At 44.2% G+C, this 14,456-nt stretch overlaps 1 protein-coding gene across 2 annotated transcripts in view; it reads right to left on the reverse strand.

Annotated features, from left to right (window-relative positions):
- LOC126470633 (cAMP-specific 3',5'-cyclic phosphodiesterase-like) overlaps positions 1–14,456 on the reverse strand; it is a 929,897-nt gene that overhangs the window by 24,427 nt on the left and 891,014 nt on the right. The gene's annotated exons all lie outside the window — the stretch shown is intronic.

Below are 14,456 nucleotides of genomic sequence, written 5' to 3' on the forward strand. Positions count from 1 at the left end.
TGAGTAGTGAAGATTTGTTATCCTAAACGCAATGTCTACGAAAATTACGAAATTTATCAGATTGTGGGAGAAAGTGTTCCATTATTTTCTCGTTGAAGATCATAGCTTTTACAGCCTTACTCTCCGGCACATGCCTATATCCACAATGCAATGTTCGAATGTCTGTTCAACTTGGATAACCGGGCAATATTTATGCTGAACAGTAAAATTACAAACAATATCCCAAGAGAATTCCTGAACGAGGGGGCTAGTACCATGCGTCAGGTTTTTACATAGCAGACCTTCCTGATTCGGTATTTTGTTTTTATTTTCCTCTGAGTGCCAAATGCGTTTTCTTTCTCATTATACAGTGGTAGGTGATCCAAAGAGACAGACACTAGCACTTGTTTCGAAAGGCGTATATCTTTCGTGAGTTCACTACCTCTTCGAAAATAAGGAAGGGGTGGCGAAGGCGGTGACAGAGCAGTGGTTCAGCGACTTTACTTTTAGTCGGAAGGAACAGGGTTCAATTATCCAACCGACCATACAGACTGAAATTTTTCGTCGTTTCCCTGCTTCCCTAAATGACTTGACGTAAATGTCAGAATGGTTTTTTTTTTATGGGTAATTTCTTTCCTCACCCTGTTACACCTGAGATAGCGCTATGTCACTAATGACTTTGATGTCATACGGACGTAAAACTCAAACCCTCCACCCCACCCCCTCCTTCCTTCCTTCCTTTTTTCCTGATGCAAATGATTCTGCGTCGTACTGTGTCGTATTTCTGAATCAAGGACGGAGATCCGTATCGGAAATACCATAACTGAGCGTGACAGACTATCATGTGTAGTCTGGTGTTTATACCAGACTGCAAGGCGTTAATCTCTTGCGCGGTTTTGATCTGGGTCTGTTCTCCCTTCGTTTGTTTGGCGAGGAAGTCTACTTTTCACTTTTGCGGTGTTTGCTACAATAAGGCTTTTGAGAGTTCACGATGACTTTTGAAGAAGATTATCAGCACTTTTAACTAACAGGCTTTTGAGAAACGTGTCTTAACAGCGTAGGCTGACGCGAAGTGGCGCATTGTTTAAGGAACAGGGAACACCTTTCGTATGAAAAGCGTCTGATTTTTCCACATACTGTCTACTGCAATCGGGAGACCCAGGTAAACTGGTACAGGCGGTTTTTAATATGGTTTCCAAAGGCGTTCGGCGCTGTACTTCACCGTGGGCAAATAACCGAGACATGGCGACAAGAAGTAACATCTCAGATATGACTGATCGAAAGACGTTTATACTGACAGTACCCAGTACATTACACAGGACGGGGAATGGAAGTAAAATCGGACGTGCCCCAGAAAAGCGTGACAGGACAGCTAAGGATCTGTATATACAAAAACGACTTATCGCACTTTTAGATTGTTCGCTGACGATGTACCATCGCTGGGCAGTTGTAACCGTTTGGTGCATCACGATGGCTATCTTTAACTGAGGATAAATGCATGGTAATGTTCATAAACAAGATAAAAATAACACGATAACGCAGGATTAAAGGATTAGTGGAAACCTTCCGAACCCTGGCACGTTGATTGAATATCGTGAGTGAGTACCACACGACGTGATTTGAAACTGAACGAACACCTACAGAGAAAAGTGACTCAGCAGTACGACATTACACACGCATGCGGGGGAGCCGTTATTCAAATCTCTCTCCAGCAACACAGATCAAGGTTTCTGGTGGTTTAATCGCGAATTCCAGGAAACTGCTCATTCCCTTCTCTAATCCGAGCTCCTGCTCCATCTCTGATAAGCTCGTTGTCGACGGTGTTTTAAACTCAACTCTTCCTTCCTTCGAGAGCATTTGAAATCTGTAGTAGGAAATGTGAATAGAAGAACTGCATTTGATGGTAGAGTTCTGGTATAGTACGGAGCATCTATAAAGGAAACCACAAAAAAATGGCTCTGAGCACTATGGGACTTAACAGTTGTGGTCATCAGTCCCCTAGAACTTAGAACTACTTAAACCTAACTAACCTAAGGACATCACACACATCCAAGCCCGAGGCAGGATTCGAACCTGCGACCGTAGCAGTCGCACGGTTCCGGACTGCGTGCCTAGAACCGCGAGACCACCGCGGCCGGCAAGGAAACCACACTCTAGGGTGCCCCAGCGTTTGGATAAATCTGGCAGCAGAAATCAAAGCTATGTAGAAAAACACACTGCTAGGATCTTACCCGGTCAAGTTAGTCCAGATTTAATTTTTAGAGAGGCTCAGAGTACTAGTGCGGGAATGTTTTGGAAGAACGTCGATGTCGTTCTTGGGAAACCCTGCAGAGTAAATTTACTAATATGGTATTCGGCGTAAACTGTGCATTATTTGTACTGCCTCCATGCTGCATCTCGTCTTAGGTACGTACCATAAGAAAGATTAAGGCCTGAAGTCATCGCTCTGTACGCTATTGGAGTAGGTCAGTAGGACATAAGGCCGCACTTTACAGTCAATGTAAATTCAGGAGGAACAGGATTTAAATATCCAGCAGCAGATTTTCGTTAATCGAGTAGGACGAGTTCTGTAATGGTTCCTTTGATTTCCTATAGAACCCAAGCCCAATTCGAGCATGTGCTCCGTCTCTAATGATCACGTCAACGTCGGGACGTTAAGCCTCATCTTCCTGCGTCAACCTGGGCCTCTCTCTATTGCCTGGAATGGTGATGGTGGGACGCACGAGAGCACTGGACCGGTGAGCCGCCCGGCTTTGGTCATCGCCGCTTCGCTTGTTTGGTAGTGCATGGCGGAAACGGAGACGGCAGGGCGCTTGCTGACGTACGAAGGGAGGGGTTGCAGGTGTCTGTGCGACATAAGACCGCTGCGGCCTTTTCAGGCTGGCCGGAACGCGAGACTGGAACGCGAACGAGTCGTGTAACAGCTCTCCTTGCCGCTAGTGACGTCAGAAGTGACTCACCAGAGAGAGACGCTGCGCCTGCCACCAGCAAATTAGGCAGCACGCTGAGCGCGCGCGCGAGCACACACGCATACGCGCGAACACACACACACACACACACACACACACACACACACACACACACACTTTCTACAACGCACCAATGCTAAGAGGTTCCTTCCTGGGTGCGGAGCTTCCAGGCGACTTTCTCAGCTCTGCTCTAAGTGCCGCTTAGTAGCCGGGAAATCGGCTGGCGGTGCATCCTCCTGTGCGTGTTAGTACCGGGTAAGCGCAACTTTCGCCAGAACTCTGCGGCAGTCTGCCGAGCTGCCTCCACGCGGGTGCTGCAACGTTTAGTGGAATCCCGATACAACGTAAGCGGTTCAAAATTTCGCTGAGATTTTCAACGCCACTGACATGCCTTGTCGGCGTTGTGCTACCATTCGCGAAGATAGAGGGGTGGTGGAAAATAGTCGTAGTTATCACCCTGAAGGGCGGCCTTCCACGCTCAATGCTAACAAATTTTTTGTGAACGTGATCCGTCGCACCACTATTTAGACTCCTCTGCAGTTTTTTTTACACTCAACTTACCCCTTTACGATTACAGCGGAAGCCTCTTGGCATCAGAAACAAGCGATTAGTTTGTGTATGTCCTTCTCGCTACGAAATCTCAGACGCTGTTGTAACTGTTCCTTAGTGCGACAGACATGGTGGTGAATCATAGATTTGTTTTCTTTTGGGGAAGGGGAGGGGCATATGATATAACGTGGAACCCGAAGCACGACACAGTCAACAACTGAAATTTCAAACCGTTTTTACCCGCAAATTCTTCACACCCGCAAATTCTTCACACACACACACACACACACACACACACACACACACACACACACACACACATATATATATATATATATATATATATATATATATATATATATATATATATATATATGTGTGTGTGTGTGTGTGTGTGTGTGTGTGTGTGTGTGTGTTTTGTTAAACATAGATAAAATACAACATAAACACGAGGCACTCATGTGGAGAGTCATTGCGCACCGATACACTGAGAAAAAAAAATATTATTCTTGTAAGTATTCTGACAGGTTTCACGTTATAACATTGGCAGAGGTTCAAAAATGGCTCTGAGCACTATGGGACTCAACTGCTGAGGTCATTAGTCCCCTAGAACTTAGAACTAGTTAAACCTAACTAACCTAAGGACATCACACACATCCATGCCCAAGGCAGGATTCGAACCTGCGACCGTAGCGGTCTCGCGGTTCCAGACTGCAGCGGCTAGAACCGCACGGCCACTTCGGCCGGCATTGGCAGAGGGTATCGAGAAAGTCCAAAGAAGGGTAGCTAATTTCATATTATAGAGAAATAAGGGATAGAGTGTCACGGGTATGATACACGAAATTGGATGGCAGGCATTAAAAGAAAGGCGTCTTTCGCTGAGGCTGAGCATTATTATGAAATTTCGATCACCAACTTTCTCACAGTGAGTGAAAATATTTTGTAGGCACCCATCTCCATAGGGAGAAATGATCACCATAATAAGAGAGAGAAATCAGAGCTCGCACGGAGAGGTTTAAGTGTTCGTTCTTCCCGCGCGCTGTTCGGGAGTCCAGAGGCAGACAAGTAGCTTAAAGGTGGTTCGATGAACCCACTGCCAGGTACTTAATTGCCAATTGCAGAGAAATCATGTAGATGAAGATAGGGTAATATCGCGCGCATGATCCATGCAACTTTAAAATAATTAATAGCAATCTGTTGACCTGGCAGTCAAATGGTACTATGTTTTTCGTACTATTTTCTGTTGAATCTGGAGGAACCGTCTACTACGCAAGCGGTCAATTCGCAAAATTTTTCCAACAGTAAATCCTAGATTATCAGCAGAGTACACGTCAACATGCATTTATGTAAGAAATGACACTAGAATTTAGATAAATCAAAGCACGGAAACCACATGAAACCTATCTTACAAATTCAAACCATATTCTCTCAGTTAAGCATCCTGTGGTTGCACGACCTTGCTAGGCAGAAGAAAAAGAAAGTAGTTGTTGGGTAATTGCGAGTGGAGCAAACGGGCAGGAAGCACATGATTAAACTCCCTCGGTTGACGAGGTCATTCTGAAAAAGACTTTGAAGTGCTGAGACGGCTGTCCGTGGAACATAATGAATGTTAAGCTGCACATGCCTAACACTGCAAACGAAACATGAACCAGTGACTGCCCAATGCGGACCCAGTGATTTTTGCAATTTTACTTTAACTGGACGTAGATCATGCACTCGATGTAGTATTACTGTATCTTTTAACTTATAATACGACAGTTTTCAGAACACCAAGCCCAAGTATCGGACCCTTAGGTACTGTACACAGTGAAGAGAAATGTAGACATCGTCCTCAATCCTCTGGCTGGAGTATTAGAATGATAATTAAGTTTGCCATATTCAGTGCTTGGTTGTTGATTATGTTAATTAGGAGTTGATTTCAAGAGTTCCTCCAAAACCACCATTAAGTCATCCTCGCTTAAGTTTTCCTCGGGTTCCCTAAATCACATTAAACCAGCATCTGAATAATTCCTCCAACACATCACTTCCCGTGTCTCCCAAATAAGTTTTATTGGAAGCATCAACTCTCAAGTCTTTAATCCCGATGTCCAGCTAAAACCTATCTTTCCTTATTCTAAAAAAAAAACAAAAAGAAAGGCTTTAGACATTTTACCACGCTGTCAAGGTAAATGGATACGCGGGTTACAGTTTTCCAGTCAACCTCTACAGAAATCCTGATGGACAGAATGCATTACGTTACCCTTGTTAATACCAATTACTTGACCATAAAGCAACGTCGGTGTGAGCCAACTGATTGTGATTGAGCTGTTGACATTCTCCGTACTTAGAATATTAATTATCTATCAAACACCACTGGCAGTTTTACCGCAGAGAGAGGACGTCGCGAAGCTGCCGTAAAGAAATAAAGAGCGACACAAACTGAACGCCAATTCACGACAAACGAGGAAAAAATCAAAGATATAGCACAATAACTCGAGGAAAATTTAAGTGTAATTTATTAGATTAGCTAATATGGAATATTAGAATTTAAATTCCTGTCAGTAGCGTTGCAGGCTGAGCTGGACTAGCTCAGTTGGGCGGGTCATGGGGAAAAAATCCAGTATTGCCATCCCACTGAAGAAACTGTACTGACATCCATCTGAAGTTCGAATCAGGAGGTCTGTATGGGAAAGTAACTCTGCCGTTACCGAAAGCCAGTCCAATGTTGTAACTATGACTGCACCACTTCACTCCGTATGTGATTCTCCCCTGGGTGCAAATACATTATATACATCTTGAAGACGCGATGCTAAATGATGAGACTTGGAAACCTCACAATCAGATTTACTGAGCGCAACGGAAAATATAAAGTCAAGGGGAGATTCTTGGATGAGCGGATTACTTTTACGAAGGAGACACGACACGTTGGTGTCCCGACTGATCGAACTGGAGGAAGAGCGCTGAAGAATTCGCAGGCATATTGACAGGTTTGCAACCGGCAGACTGTCTTCAAATGTGTGCTACAGAGACGTTAGGGTAACGTACACGGGAATTGGACATAGGCTAGGTCCTTTCGAGAAAATCTACTGTATAAACCAGGTAATCTACTGTAAAATCCTCCGAGCAGTCTACATTGTGTGTGTCATTCAGTGAGCAAATGAATACGATAATCCAGTGCGTACTGAGCTCGTACGGAGAGCCATGTTTTCTTCGTTTTATTTGTGAATGGAAAAGTGAAGGGAGCATCCAGTAATGGTAAGTAGTAATTTCCGGCTTCAAATGGTACAAATGGCTCTGAGCACTATGGGACTTAACATCTGAGGTCATCAGTCCCCTAGAACTTAGAACTACTTAAACATAACTAACCTAAGGACATCACGCACATCCATGCCTGAGGCAGGATTCGAACCTGCGAGCGTAGCGGTCGCGTGGTTCCAGACTGAAGCGCCTAGAACCGCTCTTTCCGGATTCGTAGAATATATGTATGTGCGGATGTAGAACGTTCCATAATACTGCGAAATGAAGTACGGACTTTGTGCTTTTTGTCTGTCAGGTGACCCGTTAACTTTGTCGGCTGTCTGTGGTAGCATACCGGCGTAAGATATCCAGGAGTCATTGTACGTGTCCGGCGCACGAGCGGCTAACAAGCGTGGCTGCTGCTGTATGGCGTGCCCCGGCACAGATTAACGCGCCCAGCTTGACGATACCCAGTCAGCTCTTTTTATCGTCCGCTGCGGCCTCGTTCAAATCACGAGTAAACATCACGCGTGACAGCAGCTACAACTCCGTCATGGCGACATGGTGGGGCTGACTTGAATTTAGGGTGTCGTATACTGAAATATGCGGCAGGAAACGAGATCTCAAATTAACAAAGCTGTAATAAACTCCATCTCTCGCTGCCAGGAAAGTGGAAGTTAAGACCATAAATGTCGAGTCAAAGATTATTTACTTATTATTTCATTTTTTGACAGACCTTGGAGAAAGAGTCGGATGCACCGACACAATAGTCACTGTGTTGTAACGTTGCACGAGAATAAATCTGTCCCCGCTTAGTGTAGTGTGTCGTCAAACCCGAAAGCATAGGTCCGAGGTGATGAGAAACGGCAGCGGAAACACTACAGATCACGAAGAAATGATTTTAACCGGCTCACGTGAATTCGAGGATTGAATCGGGAATTAAAAATTAAATTATAATCCTATCTAGCACGTCTGATAGATTTTTCCATAGAAAACCATAACGTTCGAAATATTCGAGGAAGGAAAGTTCTATTTGCGGCAGCCAGTTGCCAGTCCTATCCAGTTAGCATCCTTGAACTTATTACCGTGAAAAAAAAAAAAAAGAAGAAAAAACTGGTTTTCCTCAACAGCAATTTCTTTTGTAGGTTAAATACCAAGTCTGCTGGGAAACGGTCGCCGAATTTCAAGAATCGTTCGCGAAGTTCACAACTCATGGGAAATAGGTGCGAACTGTATTTCCAGTAATAAGCGGCAATTTGCGATGAATAGAGCGAAGTAGTTGTACCAGCACTTCAGCGTTTTCTGTAACGGGAACGTAAGTATATAACGCTCCCCTGCAACAAAAGGCAGTTTAAGGCTCTCGTAAGGACTGGCGACTCAGCTTCGTTTCAATTTTACGTAACAGCACGTTTCTCCCATTGGCCCTAGCTTGCGCGGCCATCAGCGTCAATTATAAGTCAACTTCACTGGAAAATCTGCTGTAACATGTAGACATGACGCAGAACTGAAGATGCTGAAGTTCGATCTTCGGAGTAAATTGGTAGTAGCTTGAAGTTTACTGCGTTCACATCGAGGACGTTGGAATCCTCTCATTCTCGAGGAGAGGTTCTAGGCTCGGGTACTCTCAGTTAAGCTTCTCATGGCTTCTTTGAAAACATTTCAAGAGGATTCTAGTGGCTAATTCCCACCATTTCATTCCTTCCGTTTATTCCTCTCCCCTCCCTCATGGCGACGAAGCCGACCTAATATGTTGTTGCGGCTCCATGAAGAGTTGCTATTTGCAGGAGGTTTACGGATAACGAGACAGTAAGTGCATCATTGACAACAAGGAAAGAAGGAAGTAAAGCGAATTTCAAAATGTCATACTAACTTTGTCGCTAAAAGCTGCTATATAATGACATTTGCTTTCTCCTTTTCTTCGAATTTATGTGTAACAAACAAAATTGTATTTACACGAAGAACAGAGTTTACATGGAATAATAGTGAAATAACATATGCTCTGCAGCACTTATTTACTAATTTATTACTGAAGTACGGATTCAGCCAACTTTAAATCTAGTATTATTGCGAGTATGCGAGAGAGATTACTAAGTAAACATACTTTGCTTACTTTTATTCAACAATTTCCTGAAAAATTATTTTGTATGGTAACTCATCCTTAGGAAAAGCAGATACCATTGCACAAACGCCAGCCGCAAGAATAATATGTCGTGCGCCCCCAGAATCGACTTTTAGATATGTAAATATATGGATATATGTGTTTATCTAATGAATATTCTCCCATAAAATTCGTCCTTTATAATCTAGTGCGGTTAAGAAAAAAATGTTTGTGTCCTTAAGTACAATACTAGAAGAATAAATTCTTTCCACTAGCCTACACTAAAATCAACTACAATTTAGAAATGGGGTTAATTATGCTAATACCAAAGTTCTGATACAAAGTGTCTGCCTGACAGACAGAAAATCTATATTTTAAAGGATATTGTGATTTTTTCTTTTTAAAAAACTTCCTTCCGAGCGTCTCCTATTCCAGAGAAAAAAAATTAATTCGGAACTTACGATCTCCCATCCCCCCCCCCCCCCCCCCCCCACACACACACACACCTATTGTTGAGTTCACGTAAGAGGAAAAAATTACGGAGTTCATTTGCAAATCAGCATGTGTGAAATACAAATTAATTTAATGCTTGTAAATTCATTAAAATACATTATGTCACGTGAAGCACGTAATTAACTCAGCATAACGTGTTTATATAGTGAGTTTAGACCTGGTCACCCCATGCTACGCACTTCACGGAAACTTTAAGCCGATAGGTAACCAGTCTTTAACCGAGTCTCTATTACATTACAAAACAAATCTAGTATTTGTTAGTTATAAACATGCAGGAACTATATGTGTTTACTCCACTGGCGCAATGTTTATACCGAGTTACCCATAACCCTAAACAAAAGAAGGTTCATGTTGACATGTACGAACTTGTACTTAGTTACTAGACTGAGCGTAACATTTCATTAGCAAGAAGGCTCACGCTCTTGATGACAGAGTTTTGCTTTTAAAACACGGTATGCTGATGCTTCAGAAACTTACTAGTAACCGACAAAGAACACTGAGATTCAAACAAGACGCTAATTTCTACAAATCACTGTAGTAAACACGGAAAAATAATATTAAAAAAATTTACCTGCAGTATCACATTGCTGATCATCAGAGAAACGTCCATGACTAGAGGAATCCAAGCGAAACTGTCATGGAATAGGGAAGACTGCTCCTTCTCAAGCGTCATATTATAAATACGTAGACACAATAAAAAAGGTACAAAATATCACAGCTGGGTAGAAGCACTATCACAGACGAGGGAATGTGTCGGTGCTGCTCGGGCCGTATGCGCGGCGGAACTGGCGCGGCGCGCTAGCAGGCCGCTCTTTATAGCCGAGCCGTGACGCCGCCACACGACACAGCCGCTACTCGGAACGATGCTGGCGCGCCAAATTATAATACGTGGAACCGCTGCCTCTGCCGCTGCTCCTGCATCCCAGCCTATTCCGGATCTTCTACTTAAACCGTAGACCGACTACTCCCCCTACCTACTAAAAATATCTATTCCGGCCGGCCCGAAACTAAGCCCTCGCAAGCCGTCTGAGAATATTTCGTTTGTTGTCTTTCGAGGGAACTACAGCTCCGTAGACCGGCTCACACGAACTCCAGAACTTTCACGTGCACAATACTCCCAGTTCTCCAACTTGATCAAAACTGCACTTACCATCAGTATCTGCAAATAGAAGCGGACCTGTAATTTTCTTTTCGCCACTTCCCCCAATATACAAGGGTGTTCAAAAAGTCAGTATAAATTTGATAACTTAATAAACCACGGAGCAATGTAGATAGAGAGGTAAAAGTTGACACACATGCTTGGAATGACATGGGGTTTTATTAGAACCTAAAAGAAAAAACAAAGTTCACAAAATGTCCGACAGATGGCGCTGGACAGCAAAACATCAGTGACTGCGCATGACAATCGTGTATAAAAGGAGCAGTAGTGAGAGAGAGAGAGAGAGAGAGAGAGAATCAGATGCGCCAGCAGTCGCAGCATGTTGATGTTACCTGAAAAGGCACTTTTAGTGAAGCTGTATTACCAGAATGGGGAATGTCCTAGTTCAGCGTTACGATCTTATCGCCATAGGAAGCGGATTCGAACGGTAAAGGTCCGTTGACAAATGCAGCTGTGGCAAGAATGATTTCGAAGTTCTAATCCACGGGTTGTTTAGACGATAGACCCCGTAGTCGCCGATCAAGCACAAGGCGTAATACTGCTGAGACAGTTCAGGAAGAAATGGAGACTGTAGCGGGTTCGTCTATGCACGGGGAAGTCAGCGCACGTGGAGTCGCACGTCGCACCGGCATTCCATACGCTACTGTTTGGGTGGCACTTAGGCGAACCCTCCGATGCTATCCGTACAAAATCCATCGGCATCGTGAACTGTTACCTGGCGATTTAGTGAAGCGGAGGGCATTTGCTGTGTGGGCGTTTCAAAAGATGGCGGAAGACGACGATTGGTTGAGTAACGTGTTGTGGACGGACGAAGCTCATTTCACGCTCCGAGGGTCTGTCGACGCCCACAACTGCAGAATTTGGGCTACCGAAAATCCTAGAACTGTTGTGGAAACTCCATTGCACGACGAGAAAGTCACGGTATGGGTTGGATTTACCACATCTACCGTTATCGGGCCTTTTTTCTTCGAGGAAATGCGTGATTCTGGTTTTGTAACTGCTACCGTGACGGGTGAGAGGTACGCCGATATGTTACAGAATCACATCATCCCCAGCTTGGCTGGTAAACACCTGCTGGAACGTACGATGTTTATGCAGGATGGCGCTCCACCTCATATTGCTAGACGCGTGAAAGACCACTTGCGCGTCGTGTGCTCAGCCGCCACTTTCGTCATGCTTGGCCTCCCAGGTCCCCAGACCTCAGTCTGTGCGATTATTGGCTTTGGGGTTACCTGAAGTCACAAATGTATCGTGATCGACCGACATCTCTAGGGATGCTGAAAGACAACATCCGACGCCAATGCCTCACCGTAACTCCGGACATGCTTCACAGTGCTGTTCACAACATTATTCCTCGACTACAGCTATTGTGGAGGAATGATGGTGGACATATTGAGCATTTCCTGTACAGATCATCATCTTTGCGTTGTCTTACTTAGTTATGCTAATTATTGCTATTCTGATCAGATGAAGCGCCACATGTCGGACATTTTTTGAACTTTTGTATTTTTCTGGTTCTAATAAAACCCCATGTCATTCCAAGCATGTGTGTCAATTTGTACCTCGCTGTCTACATTATTCCGTGATTTATTCAGTTTTCAAATTTATACTGACTTTTTGATTACCCGGTATATTGTAGTAATGTAGCAACATCAAGCTAAAGAGTATTATTAGATTTTTGTTGCAAAAATTTTAAAAAGAGGTAAATTATTATCTTAATACTCTGACAGATGGATGAAGATAAAATGTTTAAAGAAAAGAAAAGTGACGAAAGTCTGGGACATCTAATATCTTGTCGGCCTTGCCCTGGCCGGCCGGCGTAGTGCAGCAACTCGGTATAGCATGGACTCAACAAATCGTTGGAAGTTCTCTGTAGAAATAATGGGCCGTGCTGCCTCCATAGCCATCCATAATTGCGAAAGTGTTGCCGGCGCAGTATTTTGACCACGAACTGACCTCTCGATTACGTCCCATAAATGTTCGATGGGACTCATGTCGGGCGATCTGGGTGGCCAAATCATTCGCTCGAACTGTCCAGAATGTTCTTTAAACCAATCACGAACTATTGCGGCCCGGTGACATGGCTCATTGTCATCCGTAAAAATTCCATCGTTGTTTGGGAAAATGAAGTTCACGAATTGGCACAAATAGCCTCCAAGTAGCCGAACATAACCGTTCCTAGCCAATGATCGGTTCAGTTGGACCAGAGGATCCAGTCCATTCCATGTAAACACAGCCCTCGCCATTATGGAGCCAACACCATCTTACACAGTGCATGGTCGATAACTTGGATTCATATCTTAGTGGGGTCTGCGCCACACTCGAACCCAACCATCGGCCCTTACCAACTGAAACTGGCACTCATCTGACCAGGCCACGGTTTTCCAGTCGTCCAGCCGATATGGTCACGAGCCCAGGAGGGGTGCTGCAGGCGAAGTCGTGCGTCAGCAAAGGCACTCGCATCGGTCGTCTGCAGCCACAGATCGTTAACGCCAAATTTTGCCGCACTGTCCTAATGCATACGTTTGTAGTACGTCTCACATCGATTTCTGCGTTTATTTCAGGCAGTGTTGCTTGTCTGTTAGCACTGACAACTCTACGCAAACGCCTCTGCTCTCGGTCGTTAAGCGAAGGCCCTCGGCCACTGTATTGTCCGTGGCGAGAGGCAATAACTGCAATTTGGCATTCTCAGCACTCTCCTGACACTGTGGATCTCGGAATACTGAGGAGGAGATTAGTGTTGAACGTACCGCCGTCAACTAGGGCATTAGAGACGAAGCACAGACTCGGGTTAGGGAAGAATGGGGAAGGAAACCGGCCGTGACCATTCAAAGAAATCATACCGGCATTTGCCTCAAGCGATTTGGAGAAATCACCGAAAACCTAAATCAAGATGGCCGGACGCGAGTGTGCTAACCACTACGCCACCTCGCTCGGTCGGAATACTGAATTTCCTAACGATTTTCGATATGGGATGTTCAATGCGTCTAGGTTCGACTACCATTCTACGTTCAAGGTCAGTTAAATCCCATCGTGCGGCCATAATCACGTTGTAAACCTTTCCATATTAATTACCTGAGCACAAATGACAGTTCCGCCACTGTATTGCCATTTTATACCTCGGGTACGCGTTACTGACACCATCTGTGTATGTTCATATCGTTATCCCATGACTTTTGTCATCTCAGTGTATAACAAAGAGTTTGAATTTTAAGTGCTTCTACTCAGAAGATAGTTTTAAACTAATGATAACATTTAAGTTTTGTACGAAACACGTTCCTGGCTAAGAGACGTCTGCTAGTATCAAACAAAAGGCGTTCATTTGAGGATGACATTTCTAAGAATGTACCTTTGTAGCACAGCATTGTATGAAGGCGAAACATGGACTGTGGGAAAACCGAATCAGAAGAAAATTGCAGCATTTGAGATGAAGCACTACAGAAGAATGTTAAAAATTAGGTGTACTGATAAGATAAGGAATGAGGTGGTTCTCCGCGGAATCGACGAGGAAAGGAATATATGGAAAACACCGACAAGAAGAAGTGACAGGATGATAGGACGTGTGTTAAATACTCAGGGAATAACTTTCACGGTACTAGAGGGAGCTGTAGAAGAAGACAGAGATGGGAAGACATCCAGCAAATAATTGAGGACGTAGGTTGTAACTGAAACTCAGAGAGGAAAACGGTTGGCACACGAGAGGAACTTGTGGCGGGTCGCATCAAACCAGTCAAAAGACTGATTACTCAGATCAGTACGTCCATTTCACTAGTTCGTGTGCATCCCCGAAGACGGCTCGGACTGCCGGCTTCACGGAAACCATGGCGTCTCTTGGCTTACTTGGACAAAATTCACACGCCAAGAAAGCAACAACTCTAAAACACATGACTCTGTGGTGGAGTACGGCTTAGAACCAGTGTTATTCGCTTCCTTTCCTTTCTCATTAACAAACAGGGCGAGGAAATAAAAAATC

Source organism: Schistocerca serialis, chromosome 3 (assembly GCF_023864345.2).
Source record: "Schistocerca serialis cubense isolate TAMUIC-IGC-003099 chromosome 3, iqSchSeri2.2, whole genome shotgun sequence".
In the NCBI taxonomy this organism is placed as follows: Eukaryota; Metazoa; Arthropoda; class Insecta; order Orthoptera; family Acrididae; genus Schistocerca; species Schistocerca serialis.